This window comes from Moschus berezovskii, chromosome 3, assembly GCF_049115385.1.
Source record: "Moschus berezovskii isolate FMDL1 chromosome 3, NW_MosBer_1.0, whole genome shotgun sequence".
NCBI classification, from domain to species: domain Eukaryota; kingdom Metazoa; phylum Chordata; class Mammalia; order Artiodactyla; family Moschidae; genus Moschus; species Moschus berezovskii.
Genome location: NC_142462.1, coordinates 14714555 through 14736725, shown reverse-complemented (window position 1 = coordinate 14736725; position 22171 = coordinate 14714555). Strand labels below are relative to the sequence as shown.

Here is a 22171-nt window from a genome sequence, read left to right as displayed (position 1 = left end):
ATCTTATCTTCCTTCTGCAGGGGAATCTGTTTATCATGTACTTTTTTGCCTTTCCAGTAAGCAATATAGTACTTTTTATATAATAGTATATATCGTATATAAAGGGATTTTCCTGGTGGCTCAGACTATAAAGAATCTGCCTGCAATGCAGGAGACCCGGACTCAATCCCTGAGTTGGGAAGATCCCCTGGAGAAGGGAATGGCTACCCACTCCAGTATTCTTGCCTGGAGAATATAGTATATACACTATTATATAGTATAAATTACTATCGTATACCATTATATATAATATAATATATAGTGTATATATATACACATAAAACTATCTGCAATGCTTCTCAAACTAGAGCATGAGGGTGTGTGAGTGTACATTCATTTCAATAATTGTCTCAAAGTGATATTTAAGAATTTTCTTTCCATTCTGACCCGAAACAAACTGTGATCCTCACACAAAGTTTTTGTTGATTTATTTAAGATTTCATTAAGAATTTAGCAACATAGTTATAATTTTAAAAGTTTCCAGTATGGAGAAGTCATTTTCAATGTGAGGGCCTCATTTTCAGGTATTTTCAATAATACCTATTCCAGAAAGAGCAGGATTTTCTAATTCAGTTTAACATGTGAATCAGTCAGTATCAATTAGATTTTGTCACAGTGACAACTCTCACATCTCTGTAGCTTAACCTAAGAAGTGTTTATCTGATACATTTTTCTTGTGGTCCAAAATAGATGCTTCTGCTCATAGTAGTCACTTGGGACCAAAGCTGACAGAGGCTCCATCTTGATAGATGCTTCCATGATTGCTGTTCTGGGGGAGAGGGAAAGGGAACACAGAAATCACTCCCTAGCTCACAGCACCATGCATCTCCTCTTTTCTTATTTTATTCTTGAAAGACAGTAGCATGGCCACACCAGACTTCAAAGGATAAAGCAAGAGCAGGTTTACTGTGTGTCTGGCAGGAGGAGAGCTGGAAATATCTGTGAAAGTCCTTATGATGACCACAGTCCACCTTTTGGTCACCATATATTTTGCTTACTCCCTGTGCCCAAGGCAGACAACGAGAAAGACCCATCCATTGAGAACATCAGGTTCAGAGCTCACGATCTCTGAGGGATATTCAAAGATACTCTGATATTCTGAGTACTATCTGTATCAGGTCTGGATGTAGCTCTTCTTAAACCAGAGCATCTGGGTTATATTTCCTCCGGGGACCCAGGGATAGGAAAAACCTCAATAAATATTAGCATTCAGTAAGGGAAAGAGGGCATACACTTAGGAATTCTGAAGTTTCTCCGGGCAAAGTTGGCAGGAGCCTCCTTCTCCAAGGAGTGTGGGATGTTTCTGTATAAATGTGTGCTCAGTCATGTCCAGCTCTTTGTGACCCCATGCACTGTAGCCTGCTAGGCTCCTCTAGTCCATGGAATTTCCCAGGCAAAAATATTGGAGTGAGTTGCCATTTCTTCCTCCAGGGGATCTTCCTAAGCCAGGGCTCGAACCCACATCTCCTGCATTGGCAGGCAGATTTTTTTATCACTGAGCCACCTGGGAAGTCCGGTGTTCCTTTATTGGCCTGATTTTGCTCTTGTTCCTCCCTTTACGATGCTGTCTCTTCCCCTTTATCTCCTCTGTGGCATCTGAAGTGAGCATCAGAGACTGGCTCTCCTTGAGCTCTAGCAGCTTGCTCACCTTCTCCTTTCACTTCCCCAGCTTTCTCCTCCCCCACTGCCTTCTCATCAGTTGTTGTCTATCATCCAGCAGTTCTGTCTTCCTGCACGCAAGTTCTTTTGGTTCTGATTGATCTTCCTTTTAAGAAAGTTCCTCTTTTTATCTGTTGGTTACTCTGGACTCAGATCCAGTACCCTAAGTTCAGCGGTTCCCTAAGCAGGGAAAGGTGACACAGTTTCTACCTACTAGGTCAGTGGTCCAGAAGCGAGCAGGCTGCAAGCCCCCTGAAGAGGCACTGGAGGAAGCCTTGTGGCCCCCTGGACTCCATGCACTCCCCAGGTCAAGCTCAGGAAAGCTCCCCTTGGGCTCTTAGAGAGAGGAGGAACCCCACACTTAGAGGAGACCACACTTGATCTCCCTTCTGGGGTCCAGATGCGTTTCTGAGCCAAGCCTTTCCAGAATCCATTACTTTGTGGTGAGCAGGAGAGTGATTATCTTCAGTCATACATTCTGCCTGCAGGGGAAAATTCTCTCCACCAAGATTCCCACAAAGCCCAAGGCTCTCTTTCCTGTGGACTGCAGCAGCCTTTTTCCCTCAGGAGAAGGATGAAGGAATGAAGCTGGGAACAGGCTTCCATCGGTCCCTGAACAAACCCTATGTGTTGCGGGAAGCAAGCAGAGTGCAGAGTGTAATTTCTGTGATGGTTGTATTTGTGGTCACCAAAAAGTTGACCCCGCCAGAGCAAAAACTTATAACCACCAGGGCAAGATCACATTTTAAAAATTTTACCGTGAAACAGTATCTGTGTTTTGGTACTCTCTTGTCCTGAAATTTTTATGCAGATGTTTTTGTCCTCTAGCATATTATTAATTATAAAAAGACAATTTAGCAGGTTGCTGCTGAAATATAGGAATCTTAAGTGTGACTTTAGCCATGATTGAATAATCAAGTTGAAGCTTTTATACTTACAGTATTAGAGTTTATTGAACTGCTCTTAAAGCCCTATAATGAGTGAACTGTCTTTGAACTCAGATACCAATAAACTATTTTTCAGTTTAAAAACATGTTGGGTAGCTGGAAACTGGAGAAGTTCTCAATGAGACTTAGTTTATGCAGTATGCAAGCAGAATGACAGATCTTTATATACTAACAACTTCAAAAGTTACAGTGGAAAATTAAATTATAGCAGAAATTTGTAAATTTAGATGAGTACAGGAGGGTGTAGGGAAAGGGAAGAAGCAATTGGATTTAGTAAATAATTTGATCTTTAAATTCTTTTGAAATAACTTTAAAGTACAGCATCTTGGCTCCTTAAAAATAATTTCTAGGTAGAAACTGTTGAGTGGAACCCTGTATCTTGTTTAAAATTTTTTTTTCTTAATTTTAATTTGTAAAATTAAGTTTGAGCACTAGTTTGAGCAAACTCTGATAGATAGTGAAGGACAGGGAAGCCTGGAGGGCTACAGTTTATGGGGTCACAAAGAGTCAGACACGACTTAGCAATGAAACAACAATTTGTAAGCAGTAGAATCTATTTCTAAAGAATTAATAGATTGAAATCCTAAGTTTTATTGACTACAGTATAACATTCTATAAAAATCTTAGTCAGCTCATAAATTCAATTTATAAACACATTTAAGCAGAATGACAGATCTTTATATACTGTATACATAAGTATATATACTGTATATAAAAAATTGTAGATTGTTGCATGGATGGAGGAGCCTGGTAGGCTGCAGTCCATGGGATTGCTATGAGTCAGACATGACTGAGCAACTTCACTTTCACTTTTCACTTTCACACATTGGAGAAGGAAATGGCAACCCACTCCAGTGTTCTTGCCTGGAGAATCCCAGGGACGGGGGAGCCTGGTGGGCTGTCTTCTATGGGGTCACACAGAGTCGGACACGACTGAAGTGACTTAGCAGCAGCAGCAGCTGTTGTCGACAGGACAGTCTTTAACTGTTGCAAAACCTAATTCCATCTTATAATCACTGCAGAATCTCTCTAAAGGAACCAGAAAAAAAACCAAAATAATGGGACCAAATATTGGGTCCAAAATGTCCCAATAATGGGACAGTTCTCCAGACATCTGAAAACTGGCTTGGCTGTCTACACCTCTAATTAAACTAACATTGGACTATGCAAGGTCATCCTTTTGCAGTATTTCACTGTGAGATTTATGGGGACAGAGTTTAGATCACCATATGCTATGGCCAGAAAAAAAAGTACCTATTTCTTTACTTCATGCCTCTTGTTAGTCATGAGAAATCCATAATAAAAGCACCAATACAATGCCATCTAGATAGCTTGCTAATCAATTTGCTAGCGTATGTAGATGAAGCAAAAATGTCTGGAAAGAAATTGTATCATCATATATTTACTCATATTGTAATAAAAACACAGTTTATAATAAAATACCAATACCTACATAATTAAGGTAGTGATACTTTGCTAGGTTTCACTAGAGGAGATGTTTCTGTGTTTTTTCACTCTCCAGTCATATGTGATTGATTGATGTACTGATTGATCTGGCAGTACCACTCCTGATTCTCTGTGGGGACTCTTAGATTTTAGGACACAGGCCACGTGTGCTAAATGCTGATTTGGTAGGTCCACTCTCATCTCTTCCCTCTTCCTGGTTTTAGCAAAGAACAGAGAGACTGCATTTATATCAGGTACTCCCTGAGCACCTTTTATATGCTTCACTCCATACCTGTTACCCCTTTGGATGAGAGAAGAATAAAGCATGGTCCACATTCTCAAGGGACTGGCAGCCTAGTGAAGGGGACTAGAAAGATAAAGCCCGATCATCTGTACTTTTGATAAACTCCAGAGTTGAATGTGGTTCATGCCAGAACAATAATCATGACTTCAGGATGAGTTTATTAGCCTCACAAGCTTTCACCTTACCAGTAATCTCTGGTGTGGGCCACGGGTTTTGAGATAATTTATTTGGTTAGACGATCAAGAGTCCCTTCATTCCCTTCCATAGAGCAAAAGAAGCACTTTCAGCTTTAAAATAGCGTGATACTATCTGTTTGTCTTGTACATTTCTAATTCCTCAATGTACATAGTGAACAATTTGAGGATTTTTACCAAGACAAGAATGCTTGGAGCACTGATTTCTATTGGTTTCATTCATTTCGTTCTTAAGAGACAAAGGAGATATTGCATTGGGTTGAGTGAGAAGCTCAATCAGTAAGGAGTTTATTCTTACAACCTCATGATTATCTCCAAAACCCTAAAGTATACCATGACTTCAATAGCTTGGGCAATGTGCTCTGAGCAAAATTACTATACATTCTTCCCCTTGACTGATTATCTAAATACTGCAAAAGAGTATTTTGCAAATACTACAAATCCCATTCTTTGTTCATAGCTATTGATGGGCGCTGTTGTAAATACTAAAGTACTCAGCACTATTTTAGCTTATCATGAGGGCTTAGATCAGTGGTTCTCAACTCTGGTTTCAGCCAAAATCTGGGCCCATGTTACATTTCTAAATCAGTAGCTGAGCAGGTAGAGGATCAAGACACCATTATTTGATTCTAATGTGCAGCCAGGTAGACACCCACAGCCTTAGGCCACCCGAATATGATACTATTTTAAGAGTCCCATTGACTATAATCGAAGTATAGAGTAAGGTGGAGCTATAGACTTCCTTGGCCTTCTCTAGGAAAGCTTTTCAATGGCCTCGTCTCTTATAGCAGGGGCCCTCAACCTATGGGGATCCAATGCCTTATGATCTGAGGTGGAGCTGTTGTAATAATAATAGAAATAAATTGCACAGTAAATGTAGTGTGCTTGAATAATCCTGAAACCATCCCCCCCCCCACTTGGTTCATGGAAAAAATGTCTCCCACGAAACTGGTCCCTGGTGCCAAAAAGATCGGGGACTGCTGTCTTAAACAGCATTCCTTCCTTCAGAAGACACAATCTTCTTGAATCTGTAGACTGAGAAGGATAATCCTCCATGTCCTGAGATGTGGTGAACATAGAAACTGATGTGCAGATGCTATGAAGCAGGAACTCCCAAGCACTGATGACTAGTTGGGTCAGCAGAGCCTTCTGCGTGCATTTTGTGGCTCTGGTTTTAGTGGTGAAGGAATGGGCTCTCACTCTCTAGGGCCTTTCCTTTGGCCAAAATAATGATCAAAATGGTATCATTGAGCAACTTTTATTATGGATTTAATTATGTCTTGCAAAAAGTATTCTGGAATCCTACTCCCAGTACCTTAGAAAGTGACCTTATTTGGAGACAGTCTTTAGAGAGGCAATCAAATTAAAATGAGGTTCATAGGATGGACCCTAATCCAATATAATTGGTGTCCATATAAAAAGGAAAAAAAAATATTGGTCACAGAAGGGACACTGTGTGGAGACTGGAGTTATGTAGCTACAAGTCAAAGCTCTACCAGAGCTAGAAAGGCTTGGAATAGATTCTTCCCAAACACCTTCAGAGGCAGAATGGCCCTACTGACACCCTGATCTAGGACTTCTAGCCCCGGAACTAAAAGACTATCTGCTACTTAAGCCACACAGTCTATGGTTCTTTGTAAAGGAAGCCCAATGGGCTTCCCAAGAGGCTCAGTAGTAAAGAATCTGCCTGCCAATGTAGGAGATGCAGGTTTGATCCCTGGGTTGGGAAGATCTCTTGGAGGAAGAAATGGCAACCCACTCCAGTTTTCTTGTCTGAAACATCCCTTGGACAGAGGAGGCTGGCAGGCTACGGTCCATGGAGTTGCAAAGAGTTGGACATGACTTAGCCACTAAACAACAACAGTTTACTAATCCAACTTTCCATACTAGATAATTTATAGATAGCTTTTTGCCTTCTTGTATCTGTACAATGTTTAATAGTTTACAAAGGGCACAACATGCATTTTCATATTTTGCTTCTCAGAAAATGGCATTTGAGATTGACCTTGAAGAATGAAGGAGAGATTAAAAGGCAGAGAACAGGGTGGGGATGGAGCCAAGGAAACAATAGAAACAAAGATATGCAGGTAAATGGTGTGGGATGTACCCCAGAAACAGAACAGGGAAGTCTGTGTGGGGCATCCCTATTAGTGCAGGGAGGCCATGAGAGAAGATTCTGAAGAGTTAGGTTACTGTCACATTGACAAGGGTCTCAGACACCAGTCAGAGGGGTTTGTGCACAAATTGGCACTTATCAGGCCACAGAGAGATGTTATACATGAAAAACGTGTTTGAAGAGGTACCTCTAATAGCGTGTAATGGGGCGGGTTTGTTTGGGGAAAGACTGGAAGCAGAGAGTTAGTTGAGAAGCGATGGCACTAGCCCAGGCAAGTGATGGTGGGGTGGGAGGGGCGGTGATGACAGTGGGGATGGAGAGGATGAGGTGGATTTAAGCGGCATTGCCGCTTAAAGGAAGAGAAATAGGCAGGGGCTTCCGGCGCATGGCAGACTGATGTGGAAAAGTTTTTAGGCATGTGGGATCTTTTTTTTTTTTGCCTGTTAAATCACATTTCCATGTGCCTGGGCATAAAACTGGCCTGCAGAGGCTCTGTAGTTAGAAATACAGTCAGGAGCCTGACCCAGGATCTAAGAGAGAAATCCCCAAATGGTACCTATAACTCGGAGCATTCAGGATTTGTGACAAGGGATGTGACACTGTGCGACACTAGTCAAGCAGCTGCATTAACACATCTGCATCCTGGGGCATGTAAGCCTATGAGTAAGAGCATCTAGAATCGTTCAGTTCTACTCAAAGTCTGCTACCCTGACCAAGGACAACATAATTTAGTCAGGAGTCACCTGCTATCTACCTGAAGTATAACCTAAATTATTCCGCTTCTGCACAAAATAGCCATTTATTAGCTTTCACACTTCAGCCATCTTTTTACCACCTTCTCCTCCAGCCAAAATCAGACCCCCAGCAACGTAAGGCAGCCCCCCTTCTTGGAAGGACAGAAAAGTCTGAGGTCTCACGGAAGACCAGGCTTTGCCCATCTACAGTGCATGACGGCTGCCTAATCTACTTAGGTAGCTCAGCGCTCACAGGTAAGTTGGATGTGACAATGCCAACTGGATGGATTAGAGTGCTCAACATCAGGTCACTCTTTTACGTGAAATTCTTTGTGAGTATGGACGAGTCTGGAGTCACAGAAGCAGTGTGATCCTCCGCCCCAGGCTCTGTGGGCTAAGCCAGCTCTGTGGCCGTCGGGCTCCCTCCTCCAGGCGTTAGACATCACTCACGCGGCTTCTTAGTCCTGTCCTGAGGACATAGTAGCTTTAGCTTTTTGCCTGTTGATGGGAAAGTGCAAGAGCGGAGAGACCTGAATTGGGGGATGCTGGGGGCTACGAGCTGCTGTTCTGTGTGCTTACCCTCACTGTGGGGAGGGCAGCAGCTCCCTACAGCTACCCTGGGGGGCCATCTGGAATCCTGGTTGCTAGCAGAGCGAAATCCTGCATCTGATTAGTAACTTCCTAGCAAATGCTGTAAGAGCAGGACCTTAGCCTGTTCCCACTGCCACTTTCATAATCTAAAACATGCATAGCTGAATCATTGTTTAATAAAGGCTCTCTACCCAAAGGATTGAGAATTTGATGATCACGAAGAAGAGACATCCAGTCTCTACCATTTCTCAGGGTCCTGATGTCAGACAGTCCGTCCAGAGAAGCATGCAGAAGATGGCTGGCGATGTGGGAGTAGTGAGCCAGGCGTGTATTTCTCCTTGCAGCAAACAACAGAGTCTACCCCTGATGATCTGGGAGTTGTGAAATTCACCATACCCCACTGCTTTATGGATGGAGAGGCAGAGGGAACTATTTTGAGAGGGAGGGAGAGAGAGGCAGACAGAGAAAATTAGATTTGCAGAGGAAAATAAGGGGATTCAGGTAGAGAAAGATTCTCTCTGGCTCTGCTAGTTTTAGTTCCAGAAATGTATGAGTCTTATTTCATCACTGCCCTACATTCCAAAAGATGATCTTCTGTCCTTCCGGTGTGTGTGCTTAGTCGCTCAGTCGTGTCTGACTGTTTGTGACCCCATGAACTATATGGAGCCTGCCAGGCTCCTCTGCCTATGGGATTATCTAGGCACGAATACTGGAATGAGTTGCCATTTCCTTCTCCAGGGGATCTTCCCAACACAGGGATCAAATATGGGTCTCCTGCTTTGCAGGTGGATTCTTTACAATCTGAGCCACCAGGGAAGCCCCATCCTTATAGTAACTCCCCCTTTTTTGTTTCAGCTAGTTTAAGTAGGTTTCAGTTGTTAACAGCCCAAGGGTCTTAACAAGGTATGGATGTTTCTTGTGATAGACCAAGCTAATTTCGACTAAAATGTAACAGTCTTTTGCCAATTCTCAGGATAAATGTAAGTAAATGAATAATCTCCTTGATTTTCTCTCATAAGTTATTTCTCAAGCCACTGGCACTTGTGATGTCTTGCCTGATTGTGAACACTGCAGATGACCAAATGACATCCTAAGTGCTAATAGGAAAACAGAGAAATAGTCCCTTGTGTCTAGGGCACAACTTATTTTGCTAGGGAGATGGCAATAATCATTTTGCATTGTGTATTTCTACAAATGTATATTTCAGTTCAGTTCAGTTCAGTCGCTCAGTCGTGTCTGACTCTTTGCGACCCCATGAATCACAGCACACCAGGCCTCCCTGTCCATCACCAACTACCGGAGTTCACTCAGACTCATATCCATTGAGTCGGTGATGCCATCCAGCCACCTCATTCTCTGTCGTCTCCTTCTCCTCCTGCCCCCAATCCCTCCCAGCATCAGAGTCTTTTCCAGTGTGTATCTGTAACATAGTCTTATGTTCTGCTAGTAATCCTCGTTTATATGTTAGAATCCTAGTTTATATGTTAGGATCAGAACACTAGGGGTTTTGACACCTGAACAGTGTGGGAATCACTGCCTTAGCTTAACCGAAATCGCCGGTTTTCTTCATTCTCACCTCTTCCAGGCGCTGTGGGCCCCCATCTGTCTCTCCCACCACTGCTTTATCCCCTGCAGCCCAGTTTCTAAGCCTTGCCCAGTGACAGCATCCTCTTCACCCATCCTGTCCCTTCATGCGTGCAGGGCATCTGTGGTGTGCATAGCACAGAGGGCCAGAGCCTCCATGCTTGACTAGTTGGGAGAGGTGCCGTTCCTCCAAATGGCCCTGGGGTGAGCACCGTAGCAGAGACTTCTTAGAAGTTTTCTCAACTCTCCGTCAGTCCTATGGAGAATACATGTTCACTGGCTGGCTTCTTTGTCTGGTTCAGAGACAATATTTTTAAAGTTAGACCTGTGGAGGGGAATAGGGGTGTCTTAGGAAAGACAGTAAAACTTTTCAAAGCAACTAAACCTAGGGCTTCTTTGTTAGATACTTTTGATAAAATGTTTATTGAACGTCCCACAAATGGTGGTCTGATAATAAAAGATCATTTTTATGTTTGTGGAATTCAAGACTAAGTTGATTTTTTTCTCTTGCTATTCATATATTTTAATGAAGAGTTAAATGCTAATTATTGAATCTCCCTTTTCTTGAAGATCTCTGTTACTCATGTGGATAACTGGCAAGTTCAATATTAATGAAGCTTAGTTTCCCAAAGATAAGGAAATCTGGCAATTATAACTCTATGTGCTAAAATTTCAAAGGAGCCAGTTTTCCCTGGGGAAAGTCATTTATTTATTCATTCTAATTTGGCATTTAAAATGCCCTTGTTTATTGAATCTTCCTCAGAGTCCTTGTGGCTTAGAAAATCATCCTGCTCCAAATGGAATCCTTCTCTTTTGTTTGGTATTTTTAGGTAACAAAATCTTTGCCTATAAAACTATTTATCTGCAACCCCCACCGCCATCAAGTCCTTCAGTCCTTACTGTATTTGAGAAGTTAATCTCTTGATAGCTAGTATGTTAGACAAACGTGAAACATTTTCATAATGTCTTTCTACTAAACGTTAATTTTCAGCCAAAACTTTCTAGTGTGTGTAATTTTGCTTTGCAATTTTGTCACCTCCCACCCCCTCAACTTCCTACTCTTACTTCCAGTCCTCCTAGGCCTTTCTCCTGGTGAAACTATTCTCCCTAGTGGCTTCTCCATGTCTGAGAGTTCTTAGTAGTGATGGGTTATCCCTTATCCTCCCTTCACTACTAAGAACTCCTCTTCTTAAATATGTACTATGTTCGTATGTTGACAACACTGTCTTTCTCTTAAAGGCCTCCCCGACCCTGCCTCATTTACCTTACATTTTCTTTCAGCCTCAGTCTTATCTCCCTATGAAGTCTTTTCTAATCACCAGAGCTCTTCGTGAATACCACTTGCACAGAGCTGTATTTATTGCTGCTCTCACTCATGTGGCATATTATAAAATATATTTTGCCAGATTATTTGAGTTTTTAGGTATCTGTCCCATTTCTCCAGTTAGATTCTAATGCTCTTGAAGGCAAGAAACACCTATATGGCTTTTTGTATCCAGCCTCAGGGCGTAAATAGGTCAGGGCCTGTGACACAGTGGGTATTCAGTCTGTGTACAGAATGGTTGATGCTGCTGTTCTGACTGAAAACTGTGATCAGAAGAATTTTTGGAACAATTAGCTTTTCAAGGATATAGAAACAGACATTATGCATCTCTCATTAAGATTTTAATACATAAATAGCCATATGAAAATGACAAATTTAAGTCAATTTGGGGGGGTCATGTTAATCACATGCTGCTACTGCTGCTAAGTCACTTCAGTCGTGTCCGACTCTGTGTGACCCCATAGACGGAAGCCCACCAGGCTCCCCCTTCCCTGGGATTCTCCAGGCAAGGACACTGGAGTGGGTTGCCATTTCCTTCTCCAATGTGTGAAAGTGGAAAGTGAAAAGTGAAAGTGAAGTCGCTCAGTCGTGTCCGACCCTCAGCGACCCCACGGACTGCAGCCTACCAGGCTCCTCCATCCATGAGATTTTCTAGGCAAGAGTACTGGAGTGGCTTGCCATTGCCTTCTCCAGTCTGTGAAATCAATCTAATTAAAACTATACTGAAAGTTGACTCTAGGAAAAATCTGAACTATGAATACTTTATTTTAGTGTACCATACAAGTACCATAAAGTAGAAAGAGAAAGGACTTTAAATTATAAATGTATTAAAGATTTTGCAAGGAATGTAGACATCAAGGATGACAGATGAAAACTATTAAAAAAGAACCAAATGGAAATTCTTTAAGAAATTCAATATACAAAATAAAAAAAATTGAGTATGCTAATAGAAGTTTGGATACTACATAGCAAAGAATTTTAGACTTCAAGACAGGTCAATAGAAATTATTCGAACTGAAACGAGAGACTAACAAGGTTTAAAAACTGAGTGAATATACCTGTGAGAAAATATCAAGAGGTTTAATATACATATAATTGGAGTCCTGAATGATAAGGAAAATGGAACGGAAATATATTTGAATAAATACTTACTTGCTGAAAATTTTCCAGACAACAAGTTTCCATACACTGAGTGGCTTAAACCACAGAAATGTGTTCCTCATGCTTCCGGCATCTGGGAAGCCCAAGATTAAGGTGCCAACCAATTCAGTTTCTGATGAGAGTTTTCTTCCTGGCTTGTAGACAGCTGCCTTCCTTGGTGTGTGTACTCAGAGAGTGACCTCTCTTTCTTCCTGTTCTTATAAGGACACTAATCCTATTGGATTAGAACCCTACCCTTAGGACCTCATTTATCCAGGTGGCTCAGTGGTAAGCAATCCTCATGCCAAGCAGGAGATTCAGGTTCAGTCCCTGGGTTGGGAAGATCCCCTGGAGAAGGAAATGGCAACCCACTCCAGTATTCTTGCCTGGGAAATCCCATGGACAGAGGAGCCTAGGGGGCTAACTATGAGGGAGCAACTAAACAATAACCACAAACCTTAATCACCTCCTAAAAGCCTCATCTCCAAATACAATTACTTTGGGTGTAAGAGATTCACCAAATGAATTTGAGGGGACACAGTTTATTCCCTAGCAGGTATGTGCATCCAATGGAATACCACTGAAAGGAAAAAAAGAAAAACTTACTGACTTTCATAGACATTAGGAGTGGAAGAAGCCAGATACTAAATAGTACATACTTTTGATTCCATTTAGATAGTGACAGAAGTCAAAGATTGGTTGACTGTGATTGTGGAGGGTGGGAAGGACAGTTAGTTGGTAAGGGGGCACTAGGAAAGCTTCTGGGGGTAATGGCACTGCTATGACTTGATGGGGATGACAGTACATTGTGGTATATATTTGTCAAAACATTTTACACTTACATGATCTGTGCATTTCACTGCAGGTAAGTTATAGCTTAACAAACTAAACGCAACTCAAACCAAATAACTTTGTTAAATTTATCTTAACAAAGAATGACAGTCTTTTCTGGTAATTTTGATGAGCTCCTAGGTGTGTATATGTGTGTGTGTGTGTGTGAGAGAGAGAGAGAGAGAGAGAGAGAGAGTCACTTAGTTGTGTCTAACTCTTTGCAACCCCATGGACTGTATTCTACCAGGCTTCTCTGTCCGTAGAATTCTCCAAGCAAGAATACGGAAGTGGGTAGCCATTCTCTTCTCCAGGGGATCTTCCCAACCCATGGATCGAACCTGGGTCTCCAGCATTGCAGGCAGATTCTATACTATCTGAGCCACTAGGGAAAGCCCACTCCTAGATTTAGCAAACACTCTTCTATAGAGATTTAAAATTTTTTAACTTCCTTACAAATGACATCAGAGTTAGGGGATGTCAGATCAGCACGCATTTACTGTGTGCCTCCAATAACAGACTCTCCCGTTCACAGATCCAGATAAGAGGAAGGTCACATTACTAACCAATTAATTATGATGGGGACCATATTTCTGCCTTCCTGTTTGGTTTTAAAGAAAAAAACATAGTATAGCACCGCAAGTCAGTGTAAAGGGGTTCAAGTTGCTGGAGCTTGCTGTCTCCCAGAAGGTCATCCTGAACCTACATTCGAGTTGTGAGGAGCAATTAGGAACAGGCAGGTTTTCTGTGACGCTGAAAAAGGCTCGCATTGACCACACAGAGGCAGGGAATTTGATCTCAGCGGGAAGAGTCTCCAGTACCCCTCTCAATCCTGTAACTCTGAGTATTTCTCTGAGACTTTCAAGTCTTTCCTTCCTTCCAGGGATGGGCTTTTCAAGCTTAACCTCTGAGGCACCAGGTCTACCCCTTTAGTATTTTCCTCTCTCAGGCATTTTCAATGGCTCTTTCGCTAGGCATCTTTGAATTCTCTGGGAGCAGGAAACCCCCGGCTCACACATCTAACACAATGGTGGGGGCTGAATGTTTGTGTAATCACTGTAGGTGTTTAACCGCAGAGAAGCAACCAGCCTCCTTTCCATCAGCGGCAGCTAAGAGTGTTGTGCAAGCTCTTTGACGCAGCTTCGCGAACTGCGGAATTAAATCTGCAACCACATAAGAAAGAAGCTGATTTCTCATGGCCCTTTTGTAACTTCAGAAAGGTTTTTGGGAAGTCTCTAAATTGAATTTAACTGTTGAGCACAGGCTGAACTTAAAGCCCTCATCTGTTTTAAGTCACACGCTCGCCCCCATACGCTGTGCCTCATGCCGGGTCTGACTCCTCAGCACTGGCTGAGGACACATGCTCTATGGGAAAGGCCAAGGAACCCAAGGGGCTGAGATTACTTTACTGCCTACATCACCACATTCCTTTTGTTCAAATTCACTCAGATGAAAACCACCGAGTGCTTGTAGAACGTCCTGTACAGAGGGAGCCGTGGGGTCCCATCAGTCCACAAAGGAGGGCAGAAAAGAGTGCAGCCCCACAAGGAACGTTGGTGTTATTATTCAGGAAGAAAAACCGGAAGTTGGGATGGGAAAGAGAGATTTCCCAACAACAACAATATGCCAAAAATATCCTACTTCAAAATGAGGGTGTAATTGGCATCTACCATGAAGCCAGACCCCGTGGTGAAGAAGTGAAAGTTAGTCTCTCTGACACAACAGTTAGCTGTGTCTGACTGTTTGTGATCTCCTGGACTGACTGTAGCCCGCCAGGCTCCTCTGTCCATGGGACTTTCCATTCAAGGATACTGGACTATGTTGCCACTTCCTTCTCCAGGGGATCTTCCTGACCCAGGGATTGAACCTGGATCTCCATTCGTTATCATTTTTGCAATCTGTGTCCTGGTATTTGCTGTGACAGTTATCTGACTCGGTCTCACTGAACCTCCCTGAGCACCAGGGAGCATATTTTTTCACTGGGATAAGTGTTGTAACAAGCTGCAGGTATTTGAGGGGGTGGATAGGACGAGGAGCGTTCATATTTCTTGCTCTTATCACAGTCCAGTGAGGGTAAGGAGGCAAGGGGGTGGGGGATACAGGAGGAATAGAGGCTGGGTCTAACAGTGCCCGACGTGGCTTCTGCCCACCTTCCATTGGCAGGAACTTAGTCATAGGGCTTCAGAACTTGAGAGGAGACTGGAAAACGTGGTCTAGTTTTATCTGTTATTTTAAAAATATATTGTATTCATTCATTTGTTTGTGGCTGCACTGGGTCTGTGTTGCTGTGTGTGGGTTTTCGCTAGTTGCAGTGCATGGGATCTGTTGTTGCAGAGCACAGACTCGGTAGTTGTGGCGCATGGGCTTAGATGCCTCTTGGCATCTGCAGTCTTCCCAGGCCAGGGATCAAACTCGCATCCCCTGCACTGGCAGGTGGATTCTTCTGAACCACAAGGGAAGTCCGGAGGTCTAGTTTTATAAGTTCTAGAAGAAAAATGAAGGGGCTTTCATGAACACATAACATTGTCTCTGTCACATTATGTAACTGTTCAGTTCAGTCGCTCAGTCGTGACCAACTCTTTGCGACCCCATGAATCACAGCACGCCAGGCCTCCCTGTCCATCACCAACTCCCGGAGTTCACTCAAACTCATGTCCATTGAGTCAATGATGCCATCCAGCCATCTCATTCTCTGTCATCCCGTTCTCCTCCCGCCCCCAATCTTTCCCAGCATCAGAGTCTTTTCCAGTGAGTGTAACAATAACATAAATTCTGTACTTACTAAGGTATTTAGAGATCTACTTACAAGTAAGAAACCGAGTATATCCCAATCTAATTTTCCCAAGTGGTGTTGGTGTGGCTTCTGGGGATATCACCAACAATAAACCTGGAATCTACTTCCAAACAAGGGTGTAATTGTCATCTACCTTCAAGCCAAAACCTATAGTAATTTATCTTTTTCATTTGTGTCTTGGCATGGACTGGCCCTTAGGATCAGTGCCTATTTAAAAAATTTTTAACCTTTTTTAAAGGTTTATTTATTTATGAAGTTTTGGCCGTGCCGGGTCTTTCTCGTGGCACACAGGCTTTCTGCAGTTGTGGAGAGTGGGGGCTGTGTTCTAGTTGTCGTGCATGGTCTTATTACAGCAGCTTCTCTTGTTGCAGAGCACAGGCTCGGTAGTTGTGGTGCCTGGGCTTGGTGGCTCCGCGGCGTGTGAGATCTGCCCAGACCAGGGGTCAAACCCATGTCCCCTGCATTGGCAGGTGGATTCTCAGCCACTGCACCACCCAGAGAAGCCCAGTGCCTCTTCTTGAAGCTGCAATTTCACGATTGCCATTGATTATATCATTGTTGTACAGGACAGATTTTCTCTGCAGGACTAAAACCATACATATTTTAAAGGCTATGCAAAGCCTTTAGCTGATCAGGAGACAAAACAAAGGACTCCATTATAGGATTTCTAAAGTGTTGCTTTTTGGTTCTATTTTCTAATTACCGTTAAGCAGCACTGTTAGTCGATATACCCCATTGTGATTAAAATAGAAGATAGTATCAGTCAGAAAATAATATCTTCAAATTTCTGTTTCACTAGTTAGATGGTAGCAATTCTAAAACCAAGTCAGAAGCACGTGATCAGAATAAGGCCTTTAACAGGTACAGGTGTTAGGAGGCAGGGAGGAGGGAAGGTACAGGTCTGGAACGCTTCACAGGGTAGGAAGATATGACCTGGAGTCCCTACAAGCCTGGGAGGAGCTTGAGGGTACAGGTGTCCCTGGAAGAGATGGCAGTAGGAAGTAAATTCCAGAAGCAGAGTTCTTAGATGCTACAGTATTTTAGGTGTCTTGGGGTAGGTACCACAGGCATTTCCAACTATACTGACCTCTCTTGGTTTCAATGCAATGTCTGCGTTAAGGACTAGTGAATTCCTAATACCTATCCCTTAAGTGGGTTCTCATGACTGATCAGGCATCTAAAATCTAGACACTGTTTTCAGCCAATCAAACCATCTTGAAGTTTCCTTGGAGGTTCTTTATCAAAGACCTGACATGGAACTGGAGGATTAGAGTCGTTGCACTGGTGATAAGCAGAAATCTGGGCCATCATCCTTACCAGAGCTGTCACTCCCAGGAAAGTCACAGTTTCATTTTCTAATGAAATACAGCATTATGTTCCAAGAGCATTTTTAGTGCTCACTGCTCTGTATGTTGTACTATGGCAATGATTGAATAACTGAGGGGTCCTGGCCTGCACATTCCCCTGTGGTTAATTGCAACAGCATGTGGTAGAAGTCTGTACCGAGCATGTAATCTGATGCCACTAACATGATGGTGTCAGGTGCATAAAATGCTCCAGATAGTTGGATTTTTTTTTTTCCTGCTACAGTGGGAGTTTGGAAACTTGCCTGACAGTTTTCGAGAGCAGGGGAAAATTCTCTTTCTGTTTTGAAGCCTTTCAGGCTTCTTGCAAATGAAAACTCTCTGCTATGGGCCCATATAAGAGAGTGCTGCTCTACACCCAGGTCTTGTGCTTTGCACTTCCTGTAAGTAGGCAGAGGAGAAAGGTGGAAGGAAAGTTGCATAGAAGCCTCACACATGGGGGTGATGAGGACAGAAGTGTGACTGAGAAAAGAGAGGAAAAGACAGTAGACCCCGAAGCAGAGAGGGGAGCAGCATAGAGAGCTACTTCAGGACTAAGGGGGTAAGTGTGTTTCATTCAGTTGAAATAAATGCAAGAAATGTAAAAATCATCCAGCAAATACGAGGTTCCAAGTCATAAAAGTTATTCCTTATCAAATGCCTTAGGTTATTTAGAGGAAAAAAAAACCAGATATCATTATTAGCAGCGGGCAAATCACATAATCTCTCTTAGTCTCAGTTTCCTTGTATGCAAAACGAGGACACTGATAGTGTCTACCTAATAGAAGTGTGGTGAGATCTCTGACAGGTGATATGTGGCAAGCACTTAGCACAGAAGCCATCACAGAGAGAGAATACAGTATAATGATGATGACGGTGATAGAAGACATTGAAGACGATGCCCAAAAAATCAAGCTGGCGGGTCTTATGCAAACCAACGTGATACATTTACACGAGGCAAGAGCTAATCAGACTTAAAAGTTCCTGGGGCATTTCCAGCCCCATGGAAGAGCTATACAGTAGCTACAATTTATTGGCAGATTTTCCACCTCTCTTTCATTCCCAAACACATGGACCAAAGAGGAAGTAAAAGCTAGAGAAATGTTAATATAGGTTCTTATGTGTTAATGTTAAATGTTAAAAATGATATGTTATTAAACAGTAATAAACATTATTTAACATATGTTATTCAATGTTAATAAATGTTAATATATTTGGGATATATGGTTACAGTGTTGAAATATCAAAAAATCATCTTCTATGTAGAAGTATACTGAAACATCCAAGACAGGTGAATGTCTAGCCTATTCCTAAGGACTTCTAAAGGTGTGACTTTTCTTAATAGTTGGGCTTATGGTCTAATTATCTTGATGTTTGACTTAAACAGTATTTCAATCTGGTTGTGATCTCCCTGTACAATAGCTGGAGTTCTATAAAATAACCTGTGACCCATAGAGTTGGACGATAGGAATAACAGCCAGACTAAAACCTAGTTGTGCTTAACCAGACTTAGCACAGATTCCTAAAGGTGAGCTGGAGGTCAGGTGTCATCTGCCTTCAATCAAGGATGTTTGTGGAGAAAATGAGAAGTGTGTCATGCCACAATGTGGTCCAGATGGCTGAAGAATCTCCAGGGAAGAGAAACAGGAGGCAATAATGCAAAGCAGGTGTAGTTCAAGGTGACTTATTGGGCAACTCTGGATTGGCCCATTTTGACGGCAAAAGAGCCAGAAAAGAGAGGAAGTTTCCTAGTGGGAGTTCAACCTGGACAGTGCCTTTGGGACTTCCTTGGGGGAACATCCTGAGAGTCATGGCAGAGCGGACTGTGAAGCCAGCTGGGGTGGAACCTACTATTGCTTCCATCGGCATCTCCAGCACCTTCTTTCGCAGGCCTTCCTCTCCTCCGTGCATCTCCACTAGACTCTCCCTAGGGTCCACACCCATCTCTTGAGTGAAGGAGAACACATCTGAACTCTGGGCTATAGTTAGAGTCTGACTCATGATGTTTGCAGACCAAAGCTGTCTCTTCAGGTGTTGTATGTCACCTGTCATATAACATGTGATTCCTGATAATCCATTCTAGGACAGTCCTCCTGCAAACAAACAATCAAACAAATCAAACAAGAGCACTTTTCCTGACTCAAATGTGGGATGCATTTCAACATGTGGATCTCTTCTGTTTAGTTAGTTGAATCTCTCATTCTTTATGTTTTAGTTGTATAGTTTGTTTGGGATTCTTAAACTTATAACATGTACCTGGCTAAGGAAAGAGAGACCACATCTTTGACACCATAGGTGAATGGTAAATTCTTATTGTGCACATGAATGAATAAGGCATGGGAAAGAACATCTATCTTTTTGCTCACAATGATTTTTATTTCAGATTCTAGACCTGGAATTTCAATTCACCAATATGCTTACACACAGCTGCATGCAATACCCTTGGTTTTCCTAGTACCATCTGCTGGCTAAGCTGTCCCCTGAAGGCCAAAAGACAGAACAAAAGGAGCATTGGGGAAAGGGGGAAGGAGGTGTGGAAAGTGGACAGGAAGAGGTGTTTAAGGGAAATGGTGTACATTAGCACATGTCACAGAGATTTATTCCTTTTTCTATGGGGATTTACTCCAGTGACCAAACTCTGCTTTTAGGATTTTTTTTTTTTTTTCAAAAAGGCTTGAGGTATTTATCATTTGCTATAGGGACTGCTTTGTTGGCAAAACTTTTCTTTTTTTTTTTTTCAGAGTTTTGATTCAGGTTTTAGACTTGACATATTGAGAAAAGCAATACTTTGACATGGTGGCGAGACAGAAAGTTGAAAGCTTAGAGTGGAGGAGGGAGTTGTCAAAATAATTTTTCGAGGTACCTTTTTCAAAACCATCATTTCTCCCACTCCTCAATCCTGGAGCAACCACATCAAAAGGATGAAAAGAGTGAAGGCCTCAGACCCTCTGTGTGGTGGGGAAATGTGGGCGATGTGAGGTCGTGCCATAAATCTTAGGCCACATTTTGGAACCAGTGCCCAGACAACAGGTCCTGTGTGTTGCTGACGGAGCATCCGCAGTGGTAAGGCTCAGGGTTGTCAACCAGCAGGGAAGCCCTTGTGTGAACTATATTCCTAGGAAACAATAAATTCTTGCTGATTCATTCCAGACCACCACTCCTTGCCCAGTCAGAGATGTAAATTTTCCTCAAAAATGTTTTTGAAAATGGGGAGTACTTGAAAGGGTTTAAAAGAAGGGAGTCTTTAAGAAAAAAATTTGTCAGGTATCTATTTATTTTACAAATAACTATGCTATAAATGTGCTTTTATGGCACTTGTGTTTGCGTGCTCAGTTGCTTCAGTCTGAGTCTGAGTATCATACATACTTAGAGTACCATACATAGAAATATAGGAGAGTGACTATCATGGTGTGCCCAGTCACGTCTGAGTCTCTGCAACTCCATGGACTGTAGCCCGCCAGGCTCCTCTGTTCATGGGGTCTTACAGACAAGGATACTGGAGTAGTCGCCATGCCCTCCTCCAGGCGGTCTTCCTGACCCAGGGACTGAACCCACGTCTCCTGCGTCTCCTACATTAACAGACAGATTCTTTACCACTAGTACCACCCTGGAAGCCCAGTGATTATCCTTAAGCTTTAACTAAAAGAAAGTCAAGGGACAGTAAGGCAGTCATTGGGAAATGACTTGGGAGAATCATTTCCAATTTGTAAAATTAAAGTCGGTGAATTTAGCAAACAAGTATTTATAGTGATAAGAAGTAACAGAAATCTTAATCCTTTTCTCCAATAAAAAGTATATTCATTTTGCTAGGGTACTGCTAGCCAAGTTTGCAGACAAACCCTGCGATGTCATTGGTTTTTCCAAGAAACATTTTTTTTTTTTTTTCTCACGGAGTAAGGCACATTTGTTCCACTTAGGGGCCTGGGTCAGCAGCTCTGCCATCTTCAGCACGTGCCTACCAAGGACGCCCCAGACAGCAACACATGCCAGAGGATGGGAAAGGAGAAGCGTGTAAAGGCACATCTGCTTCTGACACAGAACGCTTCTGCTCACATTCCACTGATGAACATGGCCACACCCAAAATGGTGTAGGGCTGAGGGCTTAGTCCCTGGCCAAAACTCTCTACCCTGCGAAGGGAAGCTTGAACTCACTGGGAGACAGTTAGATAGTTTTTCCATGAGACGAATCAGGAATTTTGTTGAAAGGGAAGCATCAGTGAAGTCAAACTTATGCAGCCATTTTAGAGTCTACCCACCAGCTGAATGATTTAGTCTCTTTTGACTAACAGTTTCCTTGTCCACAAAATCAAGATCATAATAACAGCTCACAGGATTGCAGTGAGAATGAAATGCAACATTAAATGTGAAAGTTTTTGTAAATAAGGAAAGGTTCCCTGAGCAGAGTTTATTTTTTAAAATCAGATTTACTGTATGTTTTTGAAGGCTTACTATTCAAGTCGCTGGCTAATTCAAGACTGAAGAAAACTAGGTGTTTCTTAAGCTTATATTTCTTAATTATTACACGAGAAAAGGATAGTGTATTTTTAAAAGTGTAATTTGGAAATTTGGGGTTGGGGGAATGGAAAGAAAGCCTGGATTCTAATTGTAACTCAGACCCAGGCCAACTGACTGACCGCGATCTGGTCACTTCATCTGTCTCAGTTCTCATTGCCTCAGAGGCAAAAAGAGAGCGGTTAGCTAAGTGGTCCTTTCCTGATTGTGAAAGAGATACTGTGAGGATGAGACTCATCTAACTGACTCATCCACAGCATTGGATTACGATCATGTGGAGGTCACTGGAGAACGAACACCCAACTTTTACAAATTCTTTCTCTTGTCTTGCTTTTACAGTTTTCTTCTTGAGCATATAATATGGGGGAAATAGTGTGTAAAATATAGATATGACTGGGTATATGTGTTTTCAAGGACAAGTAAGCATGAAATTTTGACAAGCAAATATCACTTCATTAAGTTAGATATAATCATTTGGAAAGAAAGACAAGACATCCTAGACAACTGAACTTATTTCTCTGTTAAGAAATGAGCATTTGCACAATTTACTTTCTTCTCTAGATACTGATTTAAAGCTTTGGTTTCAGAGGTTAAGTAAGTTCTCTGATCCTAGCAG

General features: G+C 42.4%; 1 long non-coding RNA gene across 1 annotated transcript; it reads right to left on the bottom strand.

Annotated features, from left to right (window-relative positions):
* Positions 1–558: 558 nt before the first annotated feature.
* On the bottom strand, positions 559–12241 carry LOC148778286 (uncharacterized). Its single transcript, XR_016036328.1, has 3 exons — positions 12091–12241; positions 9607–9939; positions 559–808 (listed from the first exon to the last, which is right to left on the bottom strand). It is a non-coding gene; the product is annotated as an uncharacterized LOC148778286 (long non-coding RNA).
* Between the last annotated feature and the right edge of the window lie 9930 nt (positions 12242–22171).